Below are 26453 nucleotides of genomic sequence, written 5' to 3' on the forward strand. Positions count from 1 at the left end.
ATGGGCGATGCCCATTCTTCTGAGGCCTGAGCCAAATCATTATGCCAATGTTCAGGGTAAAAGGCTGAATTACATTACCAAATTTGTGTCCCCATCTCTATTAGATAAGAATTTGTTTGCATATGTATTATTTCCCCCATTTTAATGTGCCTATGCAAAAGAGAAGCAATGCCACAAGATATTGTTGATGCATCTGGGGGCTGACAAATAAAGTCCAACATTCCCCGTAACTTGGTACAAACATGAAATCTATACAGAGATACTCTTCTACCAGTATTGCTTTTTTTCTTATCATCTTAACCTCAGTATGTCCATAATAGCATCCCAGTCTCCATTATGTTCACTTGGCATCTCCAATGTGCCAATATCTCACTTTCAAGCAGTGGACTCTCCCATCTCCTCCCATGTTCCCAACATTTGGATCATCAGGTCTACTCCATTATCCTTCTATATACCTTTCCCCCTGTCCAGACACTGATCATGCACTTCTGCCCTTGTGCAGACTCTAACGGGCAGCTCTAAAGGGCAGCAGAACATTCCACCATGAAATATGCCACCTTTGTATATTGCCCAACAGGCACCTGAAAAACATCAAACACAGAGATTTTCTCTGGACTCACCGTATTTGTCCAAAGTCCTCCCAAAGGAATGTGCTTGTTCTAGATGCCCTCTCTGGAGAAGAGAAACCACAGAAGAGAAACCTGTAGATGGGGTCATAGTCTCAAACCTCCCACCAGTTCCTCTCAGGGCCCATCTACCCTTTCAGAACCCCAATTAATCACCCCAAAAAAACTTCCCTTGTCCTGTTACCTTTGTAAATTAATATTTAACCCCTAAATTCTAAGCCACTTTAAAAATTTACTTATTTTACTTATTTATTCCAGAGCATTTCCAGTGTGATGTATATATGTGTGTATGTGTATGCAAATTTTTATCCAAATAGTTGAAAACCAAAAACTGCACACTTTATTCAATTAAGTTCTAATAGAAAAATCTTCTATTATTCATTAACCCTCTCCAATCTTCGCAACCTCATTCTTGTGCCCCATATCTCTTCCTATCCCTTCCCTTAACTAATGGAGCATTTCTGAAAGCAGCTAGTTTTTGAGTCTGCTAACTTTATCTGCCTTAAAACAGCTTAAATTCTTTCTGGGGAAAACCGAGATATAACAAATAAGAAATCACTAAGCCTTCTTATATGTCATATCCTAGGAATTCTCTGATAAAATCTTGTGAAGACTTTTTTTTGTCCCTTAAATCATGTACGAGAATCGGGGAGTCTTAAAACATGACTTTTTTTTTAACTTAGAGATTTTACAAATTCCAGTAGTAAAGATTAGAGTGGGGGGGGGGGGACAAAGTCCAGCCCAGCCCCAAGCACACACCAGTTTCCAATATTATATTAAAAGGTGTTTTTATAGGTTCATACAGGGGAAATAATTCTCAAGAAAATAATTTTCAGGGTCTGAAGAGATAGTACAGTGGGTAGGGCATTTGCCTTGCATGCAGCTAATCTGTATTCAATCCTCAGCATCATACATGGTCCTCCAAGCAACAATATGTGTAGTTCTTGAGTGCAGAATCAGGTTTAACCACTGAGTATCACCAGCTGTGGAAAAAAATAAATAAAAGAATTTTCAAATTCATTAGATATAAAATTATCATTAATGAAGGGTTGGGGGAATAATTAGACTTAAAATGCTGATTGCAATGTTTGTGAAGCATTTAGATGTTTAGAATTTATCATTCTAAATGTATAATCACCTAGGCCAGGAACAGGTCAAAGAGAACAAGACTAGGAAGCTTGTCTGCTAACCTAATGTAGTTATATTATTCAAAAAACTCACCTGACATAGAAATAGACAGTAAGTCATTAAAATTTTTTCTGAACTTCTCTCCTCTCCCCCAACTTCAGAGTTTTCTTGCTTGTCTCTGTTTATTTTCCCTTTTTTTTCCTTGCAATAGAGTGCTTTCTCTCAAGCGCGTGGATCTCCCTCCCCAACCCTTCCAGCTCCTGCAGCTCTGCTCTCTTTGTACCTTTTCTGGACCATTTTATTGTCTACTCGCACTAGCCTGTAATATCATATTTGCCAGCAGGTGCTGCCATTTGCCATAGATAGGATGCACTTGATTTCAGAACTCGACCTGAGCCTCCAGATTGTGTAAAAGTACAGTGCCTAATTTATCAACGTGGCAGGTTTGAAATGCTATAAAATCAGTTACTTAAAATGAGTGATGTTTGTAATGTGCTGCACAATTTTAATGAGTAGAGCTCCACTGCTCCATTAAGAACTGCTCCTGGGGAACACATTGTGAAAACAAGCAGCAAGAATGTGAAGTTAAGAGACAAGCAGGCAAACCTGCTTCTTGCCCACAAGATCCCAGTGGGAACAGTATGTTCGGCTAACGATTGATTTTCTCATTGGCAAGTAAAAGACTCAGCTGAGTATCATTTATATCTATCCTTTCTATCTCCATACAAGGTCAGTCCCTCATTGCCTCCTCTAAAAAATTATTTCCCTCCATTTTTTTTTTGGTCTTTTACTCCACAGGCTCTCCCTACTTCCAAATCATCCTGTTAATTTCTGGAATATTTTTTCCTAAGTAACAATTGCTTAAAAACAGAAATGTATACAATCAAGGTAGCCCTCTTTAACCTGACACATCGGTTCCTTTAATACAGTCTCGAGTTACCAGTCCAACCTAACTTTCTATTATTTCCCAACTCTGGACAGCAACTGGGCAAAGTATTTTATTCTTCCCTACAGACCAAGTTCATCCTCATCTTTAGTACCTTTGTGCCCGCTACCCTTATACCTGAAATGCCCTCTTTCTTCTCCTAACTCCTAAGTCAATGTTATTGCCATATTAATTTCCCAAGAGTAATACAACACATAGAATATTGCTGGTTAACATCATTCTTTCTCCCAGCATTCCTGGGAATATCTGAAATATAGGACAAGCACTCCACAACAAAACAATATTAATGAATATGCATGACTGTAACCCTTTTATGGAACATTAAATGAGCAGTCACCAGGCAGATAATTCTTGAATGGCTTCCATCAACACAACTCCTTTTACTTACTGTTTTCATTTTTGTATTTTTAGTTGAAATGTGGTTTTAAAGAGCCTTGCCATTCTTCTTGCATCTTGAACACTCCATCTTTAATTGAATTCATCTTAAGCATGAATTGTTTCATCTTAAGCACCATCTTTCCTCTTGGCTGGCCCAACCCATATTTTCTTTCTCTTTCACCTTCCTGACAGCCTCAAATCACACTATGTCTGCCCTGCGGCTTTGGACTGGAGGCACACAAGTCATGACATCCCCTGGGATAAACAGAGAAAGAGAAAGCATAATGTCCTACTTTTTAATATTTTCAGAGATTCCAGTTAGTCCTCCAAGGGGCCTCTTTTCCCAGTCAGTCAACCGATATACTTGGATATGGATGAAAATGATCTACTCGGAATTGGGAATGAAAAGATTTGACTCAAGTTCTAACTTTGCTACTTTCTTACTAATTTGAACCCCTGTTTCCTCAGAAGTCAAATTCTACACTTTCAAAAAGTGAGCTTAAAGGGTAGCATATATGCGGAGCACATTGAAAACTATAAAGCACCAGAGATCCACATACCATATGAGTAGTTATGCTCTCCTCAGCACCACACACAAGTTTGTCCCTCCCCTGAGACAGAAGCAATATAAGCAAAATGTAGAGAAACTCGTTTCATTTGTCTTCTCAATATTCAGTGATAGAACAAAGAATTTGTCCACTGGCTTTATCTGAATGCCATCTAGTGGACACAATATTCTTGTGAGAAGCTAGTGCTGAAATGGGTGTTTCTGAGGCACAAGTTTCTATCAGCATAAATGATATAAACAGGGTGAGTCTTGACCTTTGTAGAAGACAAATTGGTGATTCCTGAACAGCACAAAATAAAAACCTCTGGGATAAGTTCTGGTTCTTGGTGATTTCCCTTCAACTCCCATTTCTCAGGCCCCACCTACCCCCCAAGTTTCAACATAAGGGTTTCATTTTTCCAAATGTGATAGGGTTTGTAGTCTTCCAATACCCTTCATAAAATTAAGAACTGTGAGAAAAATAACTCCTAAATCCATTTCATTACATCATAGCTTAATTTAACTCCTCCAGAAAGTAAAGAGCAAGGTTTATAGGCATGGAAACCAAGAGGGCCAAGGAGAGTTGAAAGGATCCAAGAAGCCAAGAGAACCAAACACTAGCCCCATTTTCACCTTTGTTTTGCTCTAGGCGAACCTCATCAATATATGCTATTATATTACTTTCCTGATTTTTTTTTCATTTTGGTTTTGAGCCACACCTGGTGATGCTCAGGAGTTACTCAAGGATTACTTCTGGTGGACACCATATGTGATGTTGGAGATTGAACGTAGGTCAGCTGGGTGCAAAGCAAGTGCCTTTCTAATTGTACTAACTCTCTGTTCCTGACTTTCATTCTTTTTGTAAACTGCTTACAATTATCCCCTGTTGGTTGACAAAGCCTATATTCAAGCTAAAGTGCGAATGATGTATATTTTTAAAGTTTTAAAATATATCTTTGAAACTAACACAGCAAAATCAAAAATTAGTAGTGATGTTAGGGGTTGTAACATGCAAAAGGGAGACCTACCTGTGGTTTGAGTCCAATACCAGTGGGATTCCCACCAGCATTCACAGATTGGGGGCATGACACCAGAGGCATGATTCTTTGGAAGCGTATCAGATCCCTGCATGGCTGTGTCTGCTCCTCCTCAACATGCTTCCTTTTTATATCTGTTGTATTTAGAAGATGAGAGACAACATAGTGAAGAACACAAATGTTTTTTGCAAATGGTCTCCGGCTTTCTATTCAAAGCAGTTGCTACTGGGGTTGGATTTGGCAACTTGGCATTCTACTCAGTAGGACCACCCCTGTTGGCAGCCATCTGGAGTCTTGGAGACTTTAAAGAGACACTACTTTAAAAAAATAAATAACTAAAGAGACACTGCTTGGAGACCATTTTATAATGAAGAAAGCAATCTGAACTTGTGATTTGACCCATCTCAGTAGCTAAGTGGCCATAGGCAACCTGCAGCATTTCATTGAAAATCCATTTTTTTTTCATCAGTTAAGTGATTTGTATATTCCCTGAAAAATTCAACTCTCAGGCAGTGATTCCTAAAGCAAGGTCCCTTAAAAACATCCTCCTCACTTAGGAAATGACTAAATATGAATATTCATTTTTATTCTTATTTCATTTATTTATTTATTTATGCTCTTGGGGCCACATCCTGTGATGCTCAGGGGTTACTCCTGGCTATGCACTTAGAAATCACTCCTGGCTTGGGGAACTATATGGGACACTGGGGATTGAACCAAGGTCCATCCTGGATCAGCCACGTGCAAAGCAAGTGGCCTACTGCTGTACTATTGCTTTGGCCTATTCTTATTTATTTTATATAAAGAAAAAAATTAATATGTGTTTCCTGTTCTCTTCTAAACCTTTTAAAGCAAATTCTTTGGGAGGAAAATTCAGCAAGCTGTGGGTAAGCAACCCTCGAGATAATTCTGACAGTCAAAATTCGATAACAACTATTGTAGAATTCCATTTTCCTTCTGTTTTTTTCTTCTCTGATTGTACCTTGGGAAAGCTGCAGGCAAAAGGAGGCACTTGTTTGCAAAAGTCAGCTGTCCAAGTGTAAAATGGAGATCCCCACAACAGTGGCTGGACAGGGATCCTGGCCATTTCACCGGACTCCTCCTGGTCAAAGCTCCAGAAAATTCAGAGACAATATATAGAACTGTTGGGGCCCATGTTCTCATATCACATTTTTTACTACCTCAAACAAAGCATAAGTGGTTTTGTTTGTAATGTCAACCTCTCCTTTGGCTATTTTTGTCCTCGATCCCCAGAGATACACATCATATAGTGTTGGGCAAGGAAAAATCATTTTCTTCATTTTCACTTTTTGTTTTCCTCGCTACCTTTTCTGACAGCTCTTGGTTTTCTCTAAGTTATCAGGACAACCTGCAAGTGTTTTGCTTGGTTCCACTAGGGAACTGTGGTTTCCTAGCAACAACCAGGACCTGCTGGGCCATTCTCTGAGTCACCAACTCCGGGCAGCTCTGATAAGCAGCACTGTTTGCAGAGGAACACTCTGTGGACCCCCCCATTGCAGCCTGCCTGCACAGGCCGCCTTCAGAGGGCAGCAGGATCTATAGTAAATAGGCCATCAATACAACCTAAAGAATGACATAAATAGGGCACTCTTTATTTTAAGCTGCACAAATGTAATTTCCTGATTATACTAGAGGAGGGTTAAAGACAAAAGAACAGGAAGAGAAGTACAGAGAGAAAGAAAAAAAAAGTAACATTATCAACAACTATTGCCCCAGACTTACAGCTTGAACAATAAAATTCTCCAGACCTACTGGAGATACAGTCAATTAAAGCACGATCCCTGCCCTCAGGAAGCGTATGGTCTAATAGGTGAGACTATTCAGTCAATTCATTTTACTTTCCCTTGGGATCTATGTCACACAGGAAGACTACTGGTTCCATGACAGGGGCTCATGAGTCCAGTTTCAAATTTATTATTTTTAAATTTTTCTATAAAATGATGTGCGTTGTTGAGATCTACAAACATATTGGGATTAAGTCATATTTAGTATGACTCTTAAAATGGCTCTTTAATCTCTTTGTCTGTGTTTCTATTTCCTCAGTTATTTGGTTTTTGGGTCACACCCGGCAGCGCTCAGGGGTTACTCCTGGCACTATGCTTAAAAATCACCCCTGGTAGGCACAAGGGACCATATGGGATGCTGGGATTCGAACCACTGTCCTTCTGCATGAAAGGCAAATGCCTTACCTCCATGCTATCTCTCCGGCCCCTTCCTTACTTATTTGTAACATCATCTATTTGCATCTTCTTGTATTTCTTGTGGGAAAGTGTTCTAAGAGTCTGTCTCTCTTATTGATATTTTTGAAATAGGCTCTTGTTCAAATTTATCAATTCTATTTTTTATGTATTGATTTCTGGTTTTGTTTTTATTGACCTGTTTTAAGCTTTCCTAAAGTTATCTTTGTTGTTTATGTCATTGAGTTGAAGCCATAATTGAAATCATTTATTTTCATTTTTCCGTATATAAATAAAAGCATTTAAAGCTGTGAATATATCTGATTTCAGGTTTGGCTGCTGCCATATGTCTTAATATCAACTCTTGTTAAATGGCCTTATTTACTTTTGTCAGTTTGATCTATCATAGAGATAAAAGTTCCCTCTTAGCTATTATGGTCTTGTGTAATTCTAAGAGGTTTATATATAGATATATCTATGTATATATTGGACCATAATTCTTCCATTTTTGTTTGATTGATAATCTCTGTTAGCAATAAAAGTAACAAAAAACAAACACTTCCTCATCTTCCTAATGATGATTTGAGCCACTCTTGATCATCCAGAAATATATGTTTTATATTTCCACCCAGTGTGCTTGTTTCTGTATCTTTTTTCCCTCCAATTTATTCCTGTACTTCTCTTACTCAGTTCTGCATCACAGTGGCGCTCCTACAGACTGCCAACTGGCTTCCCACTGGGTTTAGCCATTCAAAGAAATACGTGGGAAAAAGGGATAATACCTCTCTCCTACCATCCTGTATTATTTTCTGCACTAGCTTCTGCTCCTCTCTAGCTATAGCTTCTGCTAGACAGACCTTTCCTGATTCTTTGGTCATATGACTCCAGGAATTCTGCCTTCTTCTATTGTCTTTCTAATATTGGTGAATTAGTGGCTTCTTGACTTAGTTCATTTCTAGGTTATTTCATCATCTCCTATTTATTTTTCTAGTCTTTTATCCTTTGGGCCACCTACATCATTTCCTGTATTAAATTGTTGTTGTTTTCTTTTTCTTGGTTAAATATTAATTCCTCTTTCTTTCTTTCTTTCTTTCTTTCTTTCTTTCTTTCTTTCTTTCTTTCTTTCTTTCTTTCTTCTTTCTTTCTTTCTTTCTTTCTTTTTCTTCTTCTTTCTTCTTTCTTTCTTTCTTTCTTTATTCTTTCTTTCTGTTTTTCTCTTTCTTTCTTTCTGTTTCTTTCTTTCTCTTTCTTTCTTTCTCTTTCTTTCTTCCTTCTTCCTTTCTTCTTTTCTTTCTTTCTCTTTTTCTTTCTTTCTTTTCTTTTTCTTTCTTTCTTTCTTTCTTTCTCTCTTCTTTCTTTCTTTCTTTTCTTTTCTTTTCTTTCATTTTTTGGGCCACACGCGGTGACGCTGGGGGTTACTCCTGGCTATGCGTTCAGAAATCACTCCTTGGGGGACCATGTGGGACACCAGTGATTGAACAGAGGTCTGTCCTGGATCAGCTGCAGGCAAGGCAAACACACTACCGCTGTGCTATCGCTCCGTTCCCCCCTTTCTGGAATATATTAATTTTATACAAATTTTCCAGTTTCTTAGTCATTTGGTTCCTTTGCTTCTTTCTTTCTTTCTTTCTTTCTTTCTTTCTTTCTTTCTTTCTTTCTTTCTTTCTTTCTTTCTTTCTTTCTTCTTTCTTTTTTCTCTTTCTTTTTCTTTCTTTCTTTTTTCTTTCTTTCTTCTTTCTTTCTTTCTTTCCTTCCTTCTTTCTTTTCTTTCTTTGTTTCTTCTTTTCTTCCCACTTCCTTTCTTTCTTCTTCTTTCGGTTTTTGGGCTCAGGGGTTACTTCGAGCTCTGCACTCAGAAATCGTTCCTGGCTTAGGGAACCATATGGAACACCATCCTAGGCTAACGCAGGCAAGGCAGATGCCTTACCGCTTGCACCACTGCTTGATTGCTTGCTTGCTTGCTTGCTTGCTTGCTTTCTTCCTTTCTTTCTTTCTTTCTTCCTTCCTTCCTTCCTTCCTTCCTTCCTTCCTTCCTTCCTTCCTTCCTTCCTTCCTTTCTTTCTTCTTTCTCTTTCTTTCTTTCTTTCTTTCTTTCTTTCTTTCTTTCTTTCTTTCTTTCTTTCTTTCTTTCTTTCTTTCTTTCTTTTTCTTTTTTGATGGAGGGGGTTGGGGCCACACCCAGTAGTCCTCAGGGGTTACTCCTGGCTCTATGCTCAGAAATCCCTCCTGGCTCAAACACTTGTCAGTTGTGTACTAACTAGTAAAATGTTCTCCCAGCTGTGCTATCTATCGCTCTGGTCCCAATTTCTTTTCTTCTAATTATCATATAACCCCATGCTTTACCTAAGTTGCTCAAAATACAATAGTTTCAGGCATTAAATGTTCAGACATTAATCCCACCACCAATGAGACCTTTCTTTCACCAGTGTCCACAATTTCCCACACACCACCGTAATCTGCATTCATGCAGACACAAATAAATTTACTGCTCATTGTTTATTACAACACTAAGGCAAATGAAATTATCAAAACTTAGATAAAGAAAGGTCTATTTGAAATAATTGTTATATCTCTCCATGATGCTACTAAAATCAATGTCTAAGTCTTTACTGGGCTTAATTAGTGATAGTTGAGCCTTCTTTATTAGTGTTTAGGCGCACTGAGATAGGTAGATTTCTATGTAACTTCCCATCAGATATACTGTGATACTACTGTGCCTATACTATAAAATATTGAGGCATTCTATGGCTGGCAGCACTTGGCTATGTGGCCCAGGATTTATAGAAATGAAACAAATTTGATGGCTTGGAAGTTTGATAAAGTAGTGAAACTGGCTTGTAAATCATTTCTATCTTCAGTACATAATGTTCTGAGAAGATAGTCCATACAATTTATATCCTCTTGATTTTATGGAGGTGTCTATATACTCAAGTATAAGCCGAGTTTTTCTGGCACAAATTTGTGTTGGAAAACCCAAACTCGGTTTATACTCGGGTCAGGCAGGTTATTTGATTCCGTGAGTGTACCGAATCAAATGCATGTTTTCTTCTGCAGTCTCCAGTCTGCTGGAAGGGGCAGTGCTTCCACTCAGTCCACAAGTTGGGGCAGAGCTGAAGAGGTAGGCAGCTGAACTGAACTGGATGCTACTGACCTTATTTAACCCACAGTATTCTGCACTTTGTATGACACCAACAGCAGTGATGATGATAGCTGTGAACTCAGAGATGATGACGACAATGTCTCTGCTGATCCCCTCCCATCAGATACAGCTAAAGCTCTATTTGGACATACAGATGAGGAGGAGGAGGAGGAATTCAGTTCTGAAGGATTTTAATCTTTGTGATTTAGCTTGATGACCTGTTAGGTTATAGTTTTCTGCACTTTATTAAAGTTTTAAAGTTATTGTTGCTAGTTGACAGTTTTTCTTTAGCAATAAATATTGAAAAACATTTAACCTACTGATTCCTCAATTACTGTGATTGTTTTGGGTATATATCTTTATTTATTTATTTATTGAAATTTACCAGTGGCTGCTGCATTTTCCATCTTGGCTTATACTCGAGTCACTAAGTTTTCCCAGGTTTTAGGGTAAAATTAGGGAGGGTCAGTTTATACTCTGCTTGGCTTATATTTGAGTATATATGGTATATTTTGTGACCCAGCATGTGGTCTACCTTGGAGAATGTTCCATGTGCATTGGAGAAGAATGTGGATTTGGCTTTTGGAGATAAAATGCCTTTTTTTTTTTTGGTCTTTAAAGCCAATATATCCTTGTTGAATTTTAGCCTGGTTGATCTAGCAAGAGGCAACAGAGTTGTGTTCAAGTCTCAAACAATTACTGTGTTGCTATTGATGTCTTTCATCAAGTTTATTATCCATTGCTTTATGTATTTTGCTGTTACTCATTGGGTGTATATATATTTAGAGGTGTGATTTCTTCCTGATGTACATATCCCTTGTATCCACTCTAACTCTTATAATCTGTCTATCCCTGAAGTTTCTGCTGTCTAATATTAGTATGGCCACTGTGGTATTTTTTTGTTTTTGTTTTTGTTGTTGTTTTGTTTTGTTTTTGCTTTTTTTGTGGGGGTGGATTGGGCCACACCTGGTGATCTCAGGAGTTATTTCTGGCTCTGGCTCAGAAATTACTCTTGGTTGGCTTGGTAGAGTGTATAGAATGCCAAGGACCAAACCCAGGATGACTGAATGCAAGGCAAATGCCTTATCTGTTATGTTATTACTCTGAGCCCTCACTTCAGCATTTTTAAGGCAATTGTTTGCTTAAAAAACTATCTTCCAACTTTTGACTTTGAGTCTGTATTTCTTTGACTATTCACATGTGTTTCTTGCAGGCAGCAAAATGTTGAATTAAATATTTTGAACCATTTTTCATATGTTTTTCTTAATTGTGTGTATCCTTCCTTAAAACCTGAATGGGAGTCTAGCTGGGAAAATTATTCTTAGTGAGGCATTTATTATGTTGAGTTTTTTTTATTATATTCCACCGCTACCTTTAGATCTAAAGAGTTGCTTGTGTTAAATCTGCTGTAATATCTTAAGGATATATTTCTTTGTTTATCTTTTTTTTGATCTTGCTACTTTCATTATTCTATCTCTATCTATGGTTTTTATCACCATAAACTAGGATTGCCGTGGGTATTTTTATTTGGGTCTCATGGGTGTCCAAGATGTGGGAGCATGCACTCTTCAGTTTTGGGGACTTCTCAGCAATACTGTCTTTGACTATTGCTTCTTCATAGGGGTTTTATTTCTGGCTATGTGAAACCCCAATTATACTTATGTTTTTTTCTGTTGAATTTATTCTGTTTATTTTCATCTTTTGATAGATTATTTTAAGACTCTTTTCCATCTTCTACTGTTATCTGGAGGTGTGATGCAGCTGATCTTAGAGGTCACTGATTCTGTCCTCAGTAGCTTCTACTTTTCTGGTGAGGCCTTCCAGTGAGTTTTCCATTTTACCTACCAAGATGTTCAATTCTATCATTTTTTTTCAATTCTATCATTTTTGTTTGAAGTTTTCTCATTCATACTCTCAATATCCTCCTGTGTCTTATTGGCTGTCTGTTCCATGGTTTCTTTCAGTTCCTTGAACATCTTTAATGTTTCCTCTCTCATGTCCTTTACAGAGATACTATATAGGTGATGATACTAGTAGGGGCTTCAGAACTACTATCTTCATTCACCAAGTGTGGTAGGATTCTTCATTGCTTTCCCATTGTGACCTTTTCAGTGTGGTGGAGTTTTTATGTGTTGCAATGAGTGAGGCTCACTAACTAGAAGAAATGTGCGACCACCGAGTGAATCACGGTGGTCATACTTTTCTTAAGGCACACTGACCTAGAGTTAAAATGGCTTTTCTGAGTCAAGGAGTGCCCCCCTGTTGGTTTGTCTACCTTAGTTTCCTGGAAATGTGTGGCTGAATAAAATCATAAAGTTAGGCTGTTTCTGTCTGAGGGTTTTAGAGTGTGGCGTTGGGCTTCTTTAGTTCTTGCAGAAAGGGAAATCTGCCCCCCAAATCTGAGAAAGCCACAGACCATCAATCCAAATGGTCTACCTAGGAAGTATAGGTGGCCATTATTTTTTAATTTTTGGAGGTTGGTGGAGGAGCCAGCTGATTTTCTACCAGGAATATGGCAGCTTTAGGCAAGAAATACAAATATTCTAAGTGATTTCATTTTCTTAAATGAATCTTGAGTCACATATTCTTTATTTAGTATAAAAATTTAACTTTTGTATCCAAGTAAGATTAAGGCACTAAAACATATTGTTAGGAAACACTGCTGCTTGAGTCTCTGGCACCCAATCCACTGTATCAGTATATAAGCTTCCTAAGACATTCTTATAGGCCATTGTTGAAAAAGGCTGATTACGTACCTGTTCACTAAACAGTTGTTTCTGTTGTTGCTGATTTATGGAATAATGGATAGTCAAGGCTTTGTGTTGTTTCTCTTCTGCTTGTTTTGAATACTTCTTCCCAATAGATGCTGCCAACTACAGTGCTTGAAGTTTCTACCCTACAGAGGCCTGATTTTATCATCCACAATGGAGTGGAAGACTTCCAGACATCACAAAAGAACCTAGGGGAGAGTAAAAGAGCATGTACGGAGCCTGAAGTTATATCCATGACAGTATACGTCAAGGGTGGAGAAACCCTGTATCTCTTAGGTCAGGGAAATTCACTTTCTAATCTCCCCAATTTTTACTGTACCTATGCAAAAAAAATAGCACAAATTAAAAAAAATTTTTTTTTGTTTTTGTTTTTGGGTCACACCCAGCAGTGCTCAGGGTTTACTCCTGGTTCTATGCTCAGAAATTGCTCCTGGCAGGCCCCGGGGACCATATGGGATGCCGGGATTCGAACCACCGACCTTCTGCATGAACGGCAAATGCCTTGCCTCCATGCTATCTCTCCGGCCCCTAAAATTTTTTTTTAATTTTTTTTGTAATTGTTGTTGCTTGTTTTTTTGTTTTTTGTTTTTCCTTTTCTTTACCTTTTATTTCCCCTGTGCTTTGATTCATCTTTATTTCAGTGTTTGGTTGTTATCTATTGCTGTGGTGCTTTTCAGCTTTTTCTTTTGTTTGTTTTTGTTTTGTTTGGGGGGGTGTTGATTTTTTTTTATTATTTTTATGTTTTCCTTCCTTTTCCCCTTTCTTTTTTTAAACTGATTTTTATAGTCTCTAGAAGGACTCCTCCCATTTTTTGCTTGACTAAATTTTTGCCCCCTCCCTTTTTTCTTTTTTTCTTTTCTTACCTTTAAACAGAACCACATAACTTAAACCGTCTCGTTCTGCCTCACAAATTGAGGGGGAAATAATGGAGGGCACCAAGGCCAAACAGTCATATGAACATTGAGTAGAAATAAAAAATGATCAGACTTAAACACCAAATCCAAAGCCAACTACAACAGAATCGATACCCAATCTACAACAGGCCGGACACAGAAGGAACCACTTATAATAGCAAATCAGGGGGCAGAGGAGGGTCAATATGGGATGCATGCTGGGAACAGGGGTGGAGGGAGGACAGCATTGGTGGTGGGAATGCCCTTGATTCAATGTCACTATGTACCTAAAATACTACTGTGAATGATTTGTAATACACTTTGGTTAAAATAAAAATTATTAATAATAAGAAATTTAACCTAACTACTATTATATCAAATATTGTGGATTGATTAAACATTTATTCCAAAACCCATTTTTCTTGTCTTCTCGTATTATAATGCCTACAAAGGCCAAAATTCAAACTCTCCAGCAATAAGCAAGACCCATATAGTACAATGAGACATAAACAGAAATCTAATGAGAATTTCTGAGTAAGTCTTGCACTCCAAATAAGGTATAACCCTTTCATTCTCCAGCCCACTTTTTCCATCTCTGAACACTCTATTTGATAGACGAGCTTTAGCAGTCATTATGAAACAATGAGAAGGAGGCAAAAAGAAGTAGCTCTGACACTTATACCAGCAACCTTCAGGCCTCCTGTTATTTTGAGGAAAAGAAAATATTTAACTTTATCTAACACCATCAAAAAATGGGGAGAAAGAAATGAACAGACACTTCCTAAAGAAGAAATACAAATAGCCAAAAGGCACATGAAAAAATGCTCCACATCACTAATCATCAGGGAGATGCAAATCAAAACAACAATGAAGTACCATCTCACACCACAGATACTGGCACACATCACAAAGAATAAGAACAATTGGTGCTGGCGATGATATGGAAAGAAATTAACTCTCATTCACTGCTGGTGGGAATGCCGTCTTGTCCAGCCTTTATGGAAAATATGGAGATTCTGCAAAAAACTGGAAATTGAGCTCCAGCTATACCACTCCTACAAAAATACCCTCGAAACACAAAAATCCAATGAAAAAATCCCTTCCTCACACCTATATTCATTGCAACACTATTTACAATAGCCAGACTATGGATACAACCAAGATGCCCTTCAACAGATGAATGGCTAAAGAAACTGTAGTACATATACACAATGGAAATTATGCAGCCGTCAGGAGAGATGAAGTCATGAAATTTTCCTGTACATGGATATACATGGACTCTATTATGCTGAGTGAAATAAGTCAGAGGGAGAGAGTTAGATGCATAATAGTCTCACTCATCTATGGGTTTTAAGAAAAATAAAAGACATTTTTGCAATAACTCTCAGAGACAAAAGAGATGAGGGCTGGAAGGTCCAGCTCATGACATGAAGCTCACCACAAATAGTGGTGAGTGCAATTAGAGAAATAACTACACTGACAACTATGGTAACAATGTCAATGAGTGAGAGATGTAGAATGCCTATCTCAAATACAGGCGGGGAGGGAGGTGGGAGGTTGGGGGTATTAGTGATGGGAATGTTGCACTAGTGAAGGGAGATGTTCTTTATAAGACTGAAACCCAACTACAATCATATCTATAATCTAGGTGCTTAAATATATTATTTTAAAAGAAAAAGCAGAAAAGAAGAAAAAAAAGTTTAACTGTTTAAATCACTAATAGTATAAATTTCTAGTTTTATTTATTAGAATATAATTCCTAATTCAATATTTCTTCACAAGAATGTCATTGTTATTCGGAACTGGTCAATTTATTGTGTTGGGGCAAACCTGCAAATTTCAAAACATAAATGAATATTTAACATTTCTGGCCTGACATGTTAACTGCCAGTAGCATTGTTCAACTGTTGTGCAAATCAAATTTTCCCTCTATAATTTCCAAATTTATATTTAAATTTAATAACAATGAATTTATATATTCATAAATTGAAAAATAGATTTCTGCTCTCTGCAATATAACAATGCATTTACATAGCACATACATAAAGTTCTGTGTTTTAATATCATTTCAGAAGTTAAACAGGCCCACTCTCTTCCCTAAAACTCATCTATCTTCCAAAGGAATCATTGTTGTAAGGCCATCAGGTTAGCTATTTATTTTACTTTTGGGGGAGTGTGAAAGCTTTAAAAATAAAGTACAAAAATATAACAAACACCATGTATTCACTACTCAGAATTAACAAATGTTAGCATTTGTCACTTAGTTTCAGACTTTTTAAATAAATAAAATAAGATATTATAAAGTTGAAGTTCTTTACACCAATCCAAAATATGAAGACTCTCCTGTCTTTCCCCAAAAGTAACTGCTAAGATGAATTTGACATTTTTCTTTGCTTCTTTATTTCCTACTATTATTAGCCATCTCTGTAGGCATATAGTGACGCGAACCTTAAATGTTTGCGAATGCCATCAAATCTTAATACAATTCTGGAATTTTCTCTTTTATTAATTATCTGGATATTTAGTTAAGATATACATGCATTAATTTTAAATTGTTTATGTTATTCCAGTTTATGTATTAATTAAATTTCTTTCATCTCCTTTGATGGTCATTTAAGTTGACTCCAATGTTGCACTATTTCAGACAATACCTAATGAATGTTCTTGGAGTAAGTACGGAGAGAAACATTTTTAAAAATTTTAGGGTTTAAATCTAGAAGTGGGATTGTTGAATATAGGATATCATCAGTTTTGTTTCATATAGCCAAATTTTATAAAGTATGACAACATTATAAATTTCCACTAATAGACTAAGAGAGTTCCTGTTTGCCCATATGGTCAGCAAACTTGGTCACAGATTTTATATTACAGATTTTAATATCTGACAAGAAGATTTATTCATGAAATTAATATGTGTTTATAACTTAAATTTGCATGTTTTTTATTATAGTGAGGCCATCTTTCTTTTTCATCACCATTGTGTTTTCTTTTAATTTAGAGTTGCCTAGGGATATACCCTACGAACATAAAAACCCAATACAAAAATTATCTCTGCACCCCTATGTTCATCTCAGCACTATTTACAATAGCCAGAATCTGGAAACAATCCAGGTGCCTGACAACAGATAAGTGACTAAGGAAACAATTGAATACTATGCAGCTGATAGGAAAAATGAAGTCATAAAATTTGCCTATACATGGATGGACATGGAGATATTATGCGGAGTAAAATGAGCCAAAAGGAGAAGGATAGATATAGAATAGTCTCACTCATCTATGGGATATAAGAAAAATAAAAGACAATATAGCAGTAATATCCAGAGACAATAGAGCTGAACAGTGGGAAGACCAGCTCATGACATGAAGCTTGCCACAAAGAGCAGTGAGTGCAGTTAGATCACTAGCCACAATGACAACTACCATAATAATGACAGTGAAGGAGAGAGGCAATGGATGCCTGTCTAATAGACAGGCATGGTTGGGGTAGGGGAGGGGAGTGGAGGACAATGGTGGCAGGGAAATCACACTGGTGAAAGATGATATACATTTCATGACTGAAACCCAACTACAAACATGTTTGTAATCATGGTGCTTAAATAAAGATATTATAAAAGGGGGGGAGAGCAATAGCAAAGCAGTAGGGCATTTGCCTTACATGTGGCCAACCCAATTCCCAGCATCCCATATGGTCCCCTAGCCCGCTAAAAGCAATTTCTGGGCACAGAGCCAGGAGTAACCCCCCAAACAAAACAAAACAAGACAAACCAAAATATTTTTTAAAGTTTTAGAATTGCCTATCAACTATGTTTTTGTTCACTTATTAATGAGTCGTCCTATTTTTCCTACAAAACTGTTAAAGTTTTAATTAATTATAGGAATTAACAGAATTTTTTACTCATTCATCAAGCATCTCCCATGAGTTAGGGATTGTTCTAAAACTGCAGATAAAATAGTTAACCAACCAGGAAATTTTCATATTCTCAATGTCTCTATTCCTCCCCCTTCCTTCATACTCCTTTTTTTTAAATTTAAGTAAGTTCTCCTTTTAGATTCAGGTATTATCACTTTAAATATTATCCTTAATTTTATGGTTTATCATGTTAGTAGCAATTTTACATTACTCTACATTTTATGGTTAAATTTCTCACAAAAATGCTTCTGTGGTTTCCCTCAGTTTGCATTATTTATGTTGATGTCTTGCTTTAATTGCCGTCAAACTTCAATAAATTCTCTCAGAAAGAATGTTTTGTGAGTTATTGAATGTCTAAAAATAGATTTTTTTCTTTGTCCTCACATTAAATCACATAACTTCTTAGATATAAATTTTCTCCCTTATTATATATACATATATATTATTGTCTATCTTCTAGTAACTAGGCTACTAAACTAAAGATAGTATGCTAATTCTCTTGTTTTTCTCCTTACTTAATCTTTTTTTTTTTTTTTTTTTTTTGGTTTTTGGGCCCACCCAGCAGTGCTCAGGGGTTACTCCTGGCTGTCTGCTCAGAAATAGCTCCTGGCAGGCACGGGGGACCATATGGGACACCGGGATTCGAACCAACCACCTTTGGTCCTGGATCGGCTGTTTGCAAGGCAAACACCGCTGTGCTATCTCTCCGGGCCCTCCTTACTTAATCTTAACTGGTTTGGTTAGTTGGTTTTTTTTCCTGGAATAAGAAAGGACTCTACATCAAGGAGCTATAACAGTACAGGAGTCTACACTAATCTTACAGAATTTCTGTAATTTGTTCAGTTTTTCAAACTCAAAATTCTCTTTAAGATTAAATCTATTTTATTTTGGCCTTTCTCTAGATAGTCTACTTTTGTTATTTCTATGTTAAATATGTTACTTTTATTTATATACTTTCTTTATGGCTAAATTTATAGGCTCTGGAATCTGGAAGAGTTCACAACCTAATCATTTAATTCATCAAGTCAGTTTACTGCAAGATTCCATTTTCCTTATTCTGTATATATGTATAGTTTTATTTTGCTTGAATAATTATACTTTTTATCTTATGATAATATTTCTTAGTCTCAAATTATCCTGTTTTTATCAAGTGTCTTCTCTATTATTGTATAGCAATATTAAAAGTGGGGGTTCTTTCTCTTCTAAACTTTATTTTTCTCTTCAGAAATTTTACTCTTCTAATTTCCTGGAATGGTGCATGACTAGAGTAATCCAAAAGAAATGAGCACAATTTAAATAATGTGAATTTTATTACAACTTTCCTAGGTCCAATAATTTGTCTCTAATTATTCATACTGAAAAATTACTTGATTATATCATGTTTTTCCCTTTCTACACAGCCTTCAGATCTTTGTACATAATTCTAAAACCTGTGAATTCAACCTTTTTCCTAGTATAAAGCTTAGTGCACAGTAAGCACTCAATAACAATTCTTGTGCTGTTTGGGGATTTGACAGGTTGCTTATCTGAAGGCCTGAGTCTATTACAAACTTGTGCCAAAAAAGAAAGGGAAATTTTTATCATTTTCCTGAGTACAGTTTTTACTATTACAAGATTGGCACTCCAAGCAGGAGAACATATAGCAGGTAAGGTGCTTTCCTTGCACACAGTCAACCTGGGTTCAATCCCAGCATCCCAAATGGTCTCCCAAACCCACCAAGAGTGATTCCTGAGCTCAAGCCAGAAGTAACCCCTTAGCAAAGCTGGATGTGGCCCAAAAACAAAACAGAGCAAAATAGAACAAACAAGTAAAAGATTGGCATTCTAAAACCAGAGTGATACAGCAGGTAGGGCACTTGCCTTGCACAGCCAACCCAGCTTTAATCCTCAGTATCCCATCTGGATTCCCAAGTACCACATTGAGTGACCTTGAAGCTCCGAGTCAGGACCATCAGGTGTGGCCTAACCCAAACACAAATGAACAAAAATTGATTTTCTGCTCACATAGCTCACAGAGCTTCAGGATATCTCAATGTATCTGCTATGCTCTGCCTCCCCTCCTTTCTTCCTCCTCTGACCAACCCACATACTTTTCTCAGTAGTATTCTGCTGTGATACTGCCTCAGTGCCTGACATGACAGGCCATGGGACATTAGAGTTCTTCCCAAAGTCATTTGCAGTGTTCAAAAGTGTCTCATATAAATTTTGCCTCCCCTCCCACCAAATTTTGAATTGGAAATGACCTGAGCTTCTACTGAGGAAATCTACCCACCTACTACTTTCTAGGTGCTGAGATACATCTGGTTCAGTACTTGCCTGAATCCATTTTTGTGTATGTTTTCATTCAGGCTTGTGCCAGATTGCTAGGGCTTTTGTAGCACTTTGCCACAAACTATGGTAGAATAGATAGAATAGAAATGTATTCCTTTATAGTTGTGGAGTCTGGAAGTCCCAAACCAAGGCTTTGGCAGGAGCATTCTTTTCTGAAGGCTACAGGGAATAATTCTTTCATATCTCTCAGCTTCTGTTGGCTACCAACACTGCTTGACATTCCTTATCTGACAGCTGCACCCCTCCAATATCTGTCTTCGTCCTTAAGGAACTTCTTTCTTACATCTCTGTTATAAATTTCTCTCTGTTATAAGAGCACTCAGACTGGCTCTGGACCCATCCTAATCCAATTTGACTCCATTTTAATCTGATTACATCTTCAAAAAAACTCATCCTCAAATAAGGTCATATTCACAGGTTTGGGAGGATAGAACTTGAATATATCATTCTTGGGCATATAGCTCACCCTGAAAGAAGACTATTTTCAAAATTTAGAAAATAAGTTTCTCAGTGTTGTTATAATCAGATCCTAAATTTAGTTGTAAGTAAACGTTAAAGCTTAAAAAAAGAAGCCGCTGGCCTCATGGTGGCACCATTTTCTGTTTTCTAGCTCTGCTGTGGATGTTTATCAAATTTCTTTGGCCAATTGAAATAAGAAAAAGGAAATGCCTAGATTCAAATGTCTATCTTATATTGAAATGATGCTACTTCATAGATTTGATCAAACTCACTATTCATAAATATTAGAAGAGACTAATAATGCGTAGTAGTAAAAGGAAGAGGAAGAGGAAGAAGAAACATTGCCATGATAGTACCATGATTTACAGTAACTGAGGAAATACAGATCAAGTTGCCACTGAAACTCCTTCCCAGATCTTTAACAGAGATACAGCTCAAGGCACATGTCTTCCCACAGCTAAGAGTAGTTTTCCTTGTTATTGTACCATAGGCTGGGTGATTGCCTTGCATGTAGCTAAAACCCAGGTTTGATCCCAGGCATTATACATGGTCCCCAAAGTCCACCAGGAACGAACTCTGAGTGCAGAGTCCTGACCAAAACTGGGTGTGGCCCCAAAACATTAATAAATAAAGAGTAGTTTGTGTACCTATTACATTTATTTATCTATTATAAACAATAATAAATAAAGAGCAATTATTTGCCTATTAGGTACTCAATTACTGTTACTAGATTACTAGGGATGTTTTCACATTTTCCCAAACGTCCGTCAAAACAGAAAGACAATTTGCAGTGGCATTTTTTTCATACTTGTATGTGAAGGTATGAAGGGAGGCCTCAAAATATAGGCCAGACCTGGGGAGCCCTTCAGAAGGAGAGGCATGAATGAAGAAAGATGGGAAAGGTTTGGGGCAAGGAGGCACTTTGTGTCTACCTCTGACCACTGTTCATAAATTGCTCATGGAATCCTCAGGCATGCCTGCAAGGTCAAGCGATGGACCAAACTCAAAGGGATTAATTTTCCCAAGGTCAGATAAACAGGTAAGTGACAGAAGCAAGTGAGAAATGTTAGGCTACTAACATACAAGTGTTAGGTTGGAAAACAAAGCAGGGTCACAAACCCCAGACACATTATTGAATTCAGACACACTTCTTTCAGTCTTGCCTCTAGTGGGTATAAACTGAGCAAATTAAAGAAAATCGCTTTTATTCTCTAAATCCAACTTAAGTTATCTGCAAAACAGAAACAATACATCCATTGTGGGTTCAATGAAACAAAAAGTATGATACTTGCTTTTGAAAAGTTCTCTTTTCACTCATTTGTCAACTTAGATGAGAAAATGCACCCCCCTAATTCTGACCTTTGTTGTATTAGCATGTTTGTTTTTGTTGTTGTTGCTATTGTTTTTCCTTTCTTAAGGTATACTTACCTGCGTTGTACTAGTCAGGCATGGTTAGGAAAGTCTAACACTCGCTCCACTGCTCTGGCACATCACAGAAACGTTGAGAAATCTTCCCAAGGTCATGGAGTTCCTGCTGGAACTGGGCTCCAGATCACCTGACTTCTGGTTACAGCTACACCTAATGGAGCAGTCCCGCAGCACCGCATCTGCTGAATTACAAAGTGCTGTAGCTGTACATCAAAGCCAAAAGCTATAACAAGCTGCTGTGACAGCACTTTCAGGTTGAGTTTCTATTGACCTGTTTGCTGTCCACTCCTGACTGAAGCATCAACTATCTTCACCCCTTCTATGTACAGAGTGAGACTTCAATAAAAAGCTAGGTGGGGACCATCCATCAGTGTCACCTGGTAAGTATAGAGGTCTCCTGGAGACAGAAACAGAAGAGGAACAACATTGCCCACAATCACTGAGTTAAGAAGAAAATTCTTGTAATAACTGAATTGCCACTCCATAAGGGCTCAGACGCCAAAGCCCCCTAAGCTCGCATATATAATGATCCTAAATGATTATAAATAATATCTAGTAGTACATCAAAATTGTCTCTTAAAGCTTACTATCTGTATTTAGTTACCTTGAACTTTAAGTTTCTACATTTCACATTTCTTACTCCATCCTCTCTCACTCTTTCTCTCTTATACTCTCAGGATGTATGTGTGTGTGAGTGGTGTGTGTGTGTGTGTGTGTGTGTGTGTGTGTGTGTGTGTGTGAAAGAGATAGAATGAGAGAGATGCAGAGTGTAAATCAGGTTAAGTTTTGCTGGTATACATTTATCTTAACTCTCAACCAAAAAAAAGTAAATATTAAATCCTCTCCCCATTTGGATGCAAATCAATAATTTTTGAGAGCCCTAGTACTAGAAGACAAGCTTCAGAGTAATGCTCAGTTAAAATGCTGCACAGCCAGCCTCATTTCCATTGCAATATCTTAAGCTCCTGATTGTTAAGCCTTGTGTGGTGGGAATCCTTTGCTTACTATTCCCCTCATGTGCAAGCCGCACGATTAGCTGCTTAACTGTGAGCCCTGCTTTATGCCAAGGTGATCTCAGGTTATTGCACACATTATGCAGGCTTTGCATACAGGGAGAATAAATCTCAATGACCCTAAAATATTCCCCTCATAATCAGTTTTCTTTCTTATAACTGCATCTCTCCAAGGACTGTCTGGGACTTAACTGCAACAAATAAGTTAATGTAGGAGAGGAAACAGATGGACTTGACTGCATTCTGGGATTTTTATAAAGCAACTCATTTTGGAAAGTGTATATGAGTTTTTGTCTACAAATCCCCCCCATGGCCTGGATAAAAAAAATGGAAATTCATATCCCAAAATAACAAGGAAGGACAATGGTTATAGTTCCAACCCACAAGTGGCTTGAAAATCCAATTACTAGTATGGAGGTTCCAAACACCTCACTATGGTCACTAAATCCCTTAGGATCTTGAGCACATGTTTGTGAGCAGATTAACATTGGGTTGGAATTTTCTTTGGGAGGAGGGAAGTTTTGAGTTTGGAGACACACCAGCTATGCTCAGGCCTTATTTCTGACTCTCTGCTCAGGGATATGCTCAAGCACCTTGGCTTGGTGCTCCAGGGACCATATGCTATACCAGGGGTCAAAGTGTTGTCTGCTTTATACAATACAAGCACATTAGCCTCTATATCATCTTTCTAGACTATGGGTCGAAATTTCCATATGCACACAGATTTGCTATACGAAATATCATTCAAAAGGAAAGTTACTTGCTACTCAATTTGGTGTCATTTTTTTTTTAAAGAAAAGCTAAGGCTCAATTCAATGTAGAAATAATGGATTGTCATCAACTGACAACTTCAATGAATTTGGATCGGAGACAGGAAGGGAAAGATGCCAAAACACCTGACCTCTCCTCTGAGGATCTTTTGATGATTAGGCTCCGCATGAGTGTACCACTTCACCATTCTACACTGACATGCACTACCAACCCCCATTATGAGTCTCACTAAACAGAATGAAGTTGATCTAAATAAAAACCAGCCTGAGATTGACATGGGATAACTGGACGAAGTGTGCTAGAAATTTGGAATTGAAAAAGCAACGAGTCTCATCAATTATTTCTGTCATCAATGTAAAATGATACCACAATTGTATAATATAATACAGCAGCCCCTCAAAAATTTAAATAGATATTAAAAAATTTAAATAAATAATAATCATATGACCCAGCATTTTTACTTCTAGTGTATGAGAATTTAATATTCATCTTCCCACAAAAATTGGATTACAGATATTTAGAGCAGCATTATGCAAAATGATAAAAAGAATACCCATTGACCCATCCATTGATGGATCTGTAGTAAATAAAATAATAAATAAAATGGAAACTCAGATCCCCAAATAGCATATGCTCAGAGTAAAATTGCTGAGTCAGATGATAACCACATGGTTAACTTTTTGAGGAGCTTCTCTATTTTTTATTCAGTTGTAGCATCATTTTATATCATTTATATTACATCCAAATGCTAGAATATTATTTAACCACAGAAACAAATTAAGTAATGTGTAATGTTATAAAACTTGAAAAAATATGCCAAATGATAGAATACAGACACAAAAAAGATGCATCATATTATTACATTAATATAAAATTGTACAAGTAAGAAAACCCATAAAAAATAAATAAATTAAGGATCTGAAAGGAGATAATGATTGGGACTAGCTGATAATGAGTATAAAATTTCTTGGAGGGAGGTTTATAGAAATGTTTTGAAAATAAATATCGGCCAGGGTTCGACAACATAAATTGAATAGAATAAAAAAATCACTGGTGAACAACTTAAAAGAACTCTAAATATACATGCGCATATATCTTATATATACATGTAAAATAATAATTTTATGTATACATACATATATAACTTTTATATATTTGAAAACGTAGAATTAATACAGATAGTATGAACACTGTACTAGGAGTAGTCTAAAACTCAGAGTTTGCAGATAACTCAAGGGCACCAATGACAAACCATATGTGAGCTTAGCAGAGAAAGTCAGTCTAGAGGGGAAATATAAGGAGCAGATACTTAGAGCAGCAAAGACAGGTGATTGGCAGCCCCAACAAAAGTCTTTTTAAGACCTAGAATTTATCCTTATACCTGATTGAATATCTTGCCCTTGGGAGTTACCCCTCTATCTACTAAATAGATTCCAGCTCTTTGTTCAAGCTTGTTATTTGGAACTAAAATATTCCTGTCTAAAACAGATACCAAGTGGATTAACTATTTATTCCTTTTTCTGCTCACAAGAAAATTAAAAGCATTTACCTGCTTTCTTGGGATCAATATAAAAATAGAAATACCTTCAAGTACTGAAAACCTGAGTCTATGGAATAAATGGGATTCATTTGCAATTGGTCTATGCACTTTTACTTGAAAAGCTGTAGGCCTGGGGAAGAAGAGATAGATCAAAGGGTTAAGCTCAGGTTTTACTTGCTTTGCCTTGTTTCCCCTGAGCATCACCAGGAGTAGGACCCCAGTCCCCAGCATTTCTGGATGCGACCCACAAACAAATAAACAAAGAACAAAAAAATATCTGCGAGTTCTAACACAGGACCTCTTAGAATAATATAGTCAGCCAGAATGATAGGGTTGGGGTGGAGTTGGATGAAAGAGGCCAATATTAATGTTCAAAGGAAGGCCCCTTTCAGAGCAATCACAAATGGCACAGAGGACCATTCTCAAGTTTTATCACTCCATTTTACCTACTCACAAAGTACCCTAATTTCCAAACAGCCATGGTTGGGGAGAACATTGAGTCAAAATCTCTAGAGGGTTACGCCATTCCAAATGACTGCCTTTTTAAAATTCACCTACATAAGATCTTAGATTCTTTCCCAAAGCATAAAGTGATTTGATGTATGATTAAAAAAAAAAAAAAAGACAAGCTTCGTGAACGCCCTTCCTAAGAGCATCCATGAAAATTAACTTTCATTGATTTGTCTATTAAAATTCCACATCCATTACTACTTTGTATAATGATTTACTCGGTAACGCTGGTTTTGAATCATAAGCTGGCAGGTGCATAGGTACATTTATAGCAGGGAACACAATCCTTTTAAGGATGCTGGGAGATGCCTAAACTCAGCATCACTATTCACCCTGAGGCTTCTGAAGATTGGAATCTACATCTTTCAAAGGCACAGCTTAAGGAAGGAAGCTGGTGCTTGCAAAAATCAGAATGTTGCCTGAGAGGTCATTGGACCTTGGCCTAAATCTAATTTAAATAATTACATTTTGTTCCACCCTGAGTCAGTAGAGGCCCCTGATTAATAATCAGCATTTGCTACATGCCAGTAAAGTGTTTGCTGCTATAAATAGCGAGAGTTAACAATCTAATTAACTGTGGAACTGGCAAGATGAATACTCCATTCAGAGAGAAAGATAGATGACAATATTTTAAAAGTCTATAAGCACTGAGTTGTCCCTGATCCTAATCCATTAGCAGTTACTGTCAAAGGTTACTTTTTTAAGCCTTGTTTTAAAAAAAAATCCCTTCCAAAGCTTCCACCTTTTCATTCTGGGCTCAGGAATTTTAGCAATAAATATTCTATCATGATACGACCGAACCTTGAGGCACCTAAGAATACAATGTGT

This window comes from Suncus etruscus, chromosome 3 (genome assembly GCF_024139225.1).
Source record: "Suncus etruscus isolate mSunEtr1 chromosome 3, mSunEtr1.pri.cur, whole genome shotgun sequence".
In the NCBI taxonomy this organism is placed as follows: Eukaryota; Metazoa; Chordata; class Mammalia; order Eulipotyphla; family Soricidae; genus Suncus; species Suncus etruscus.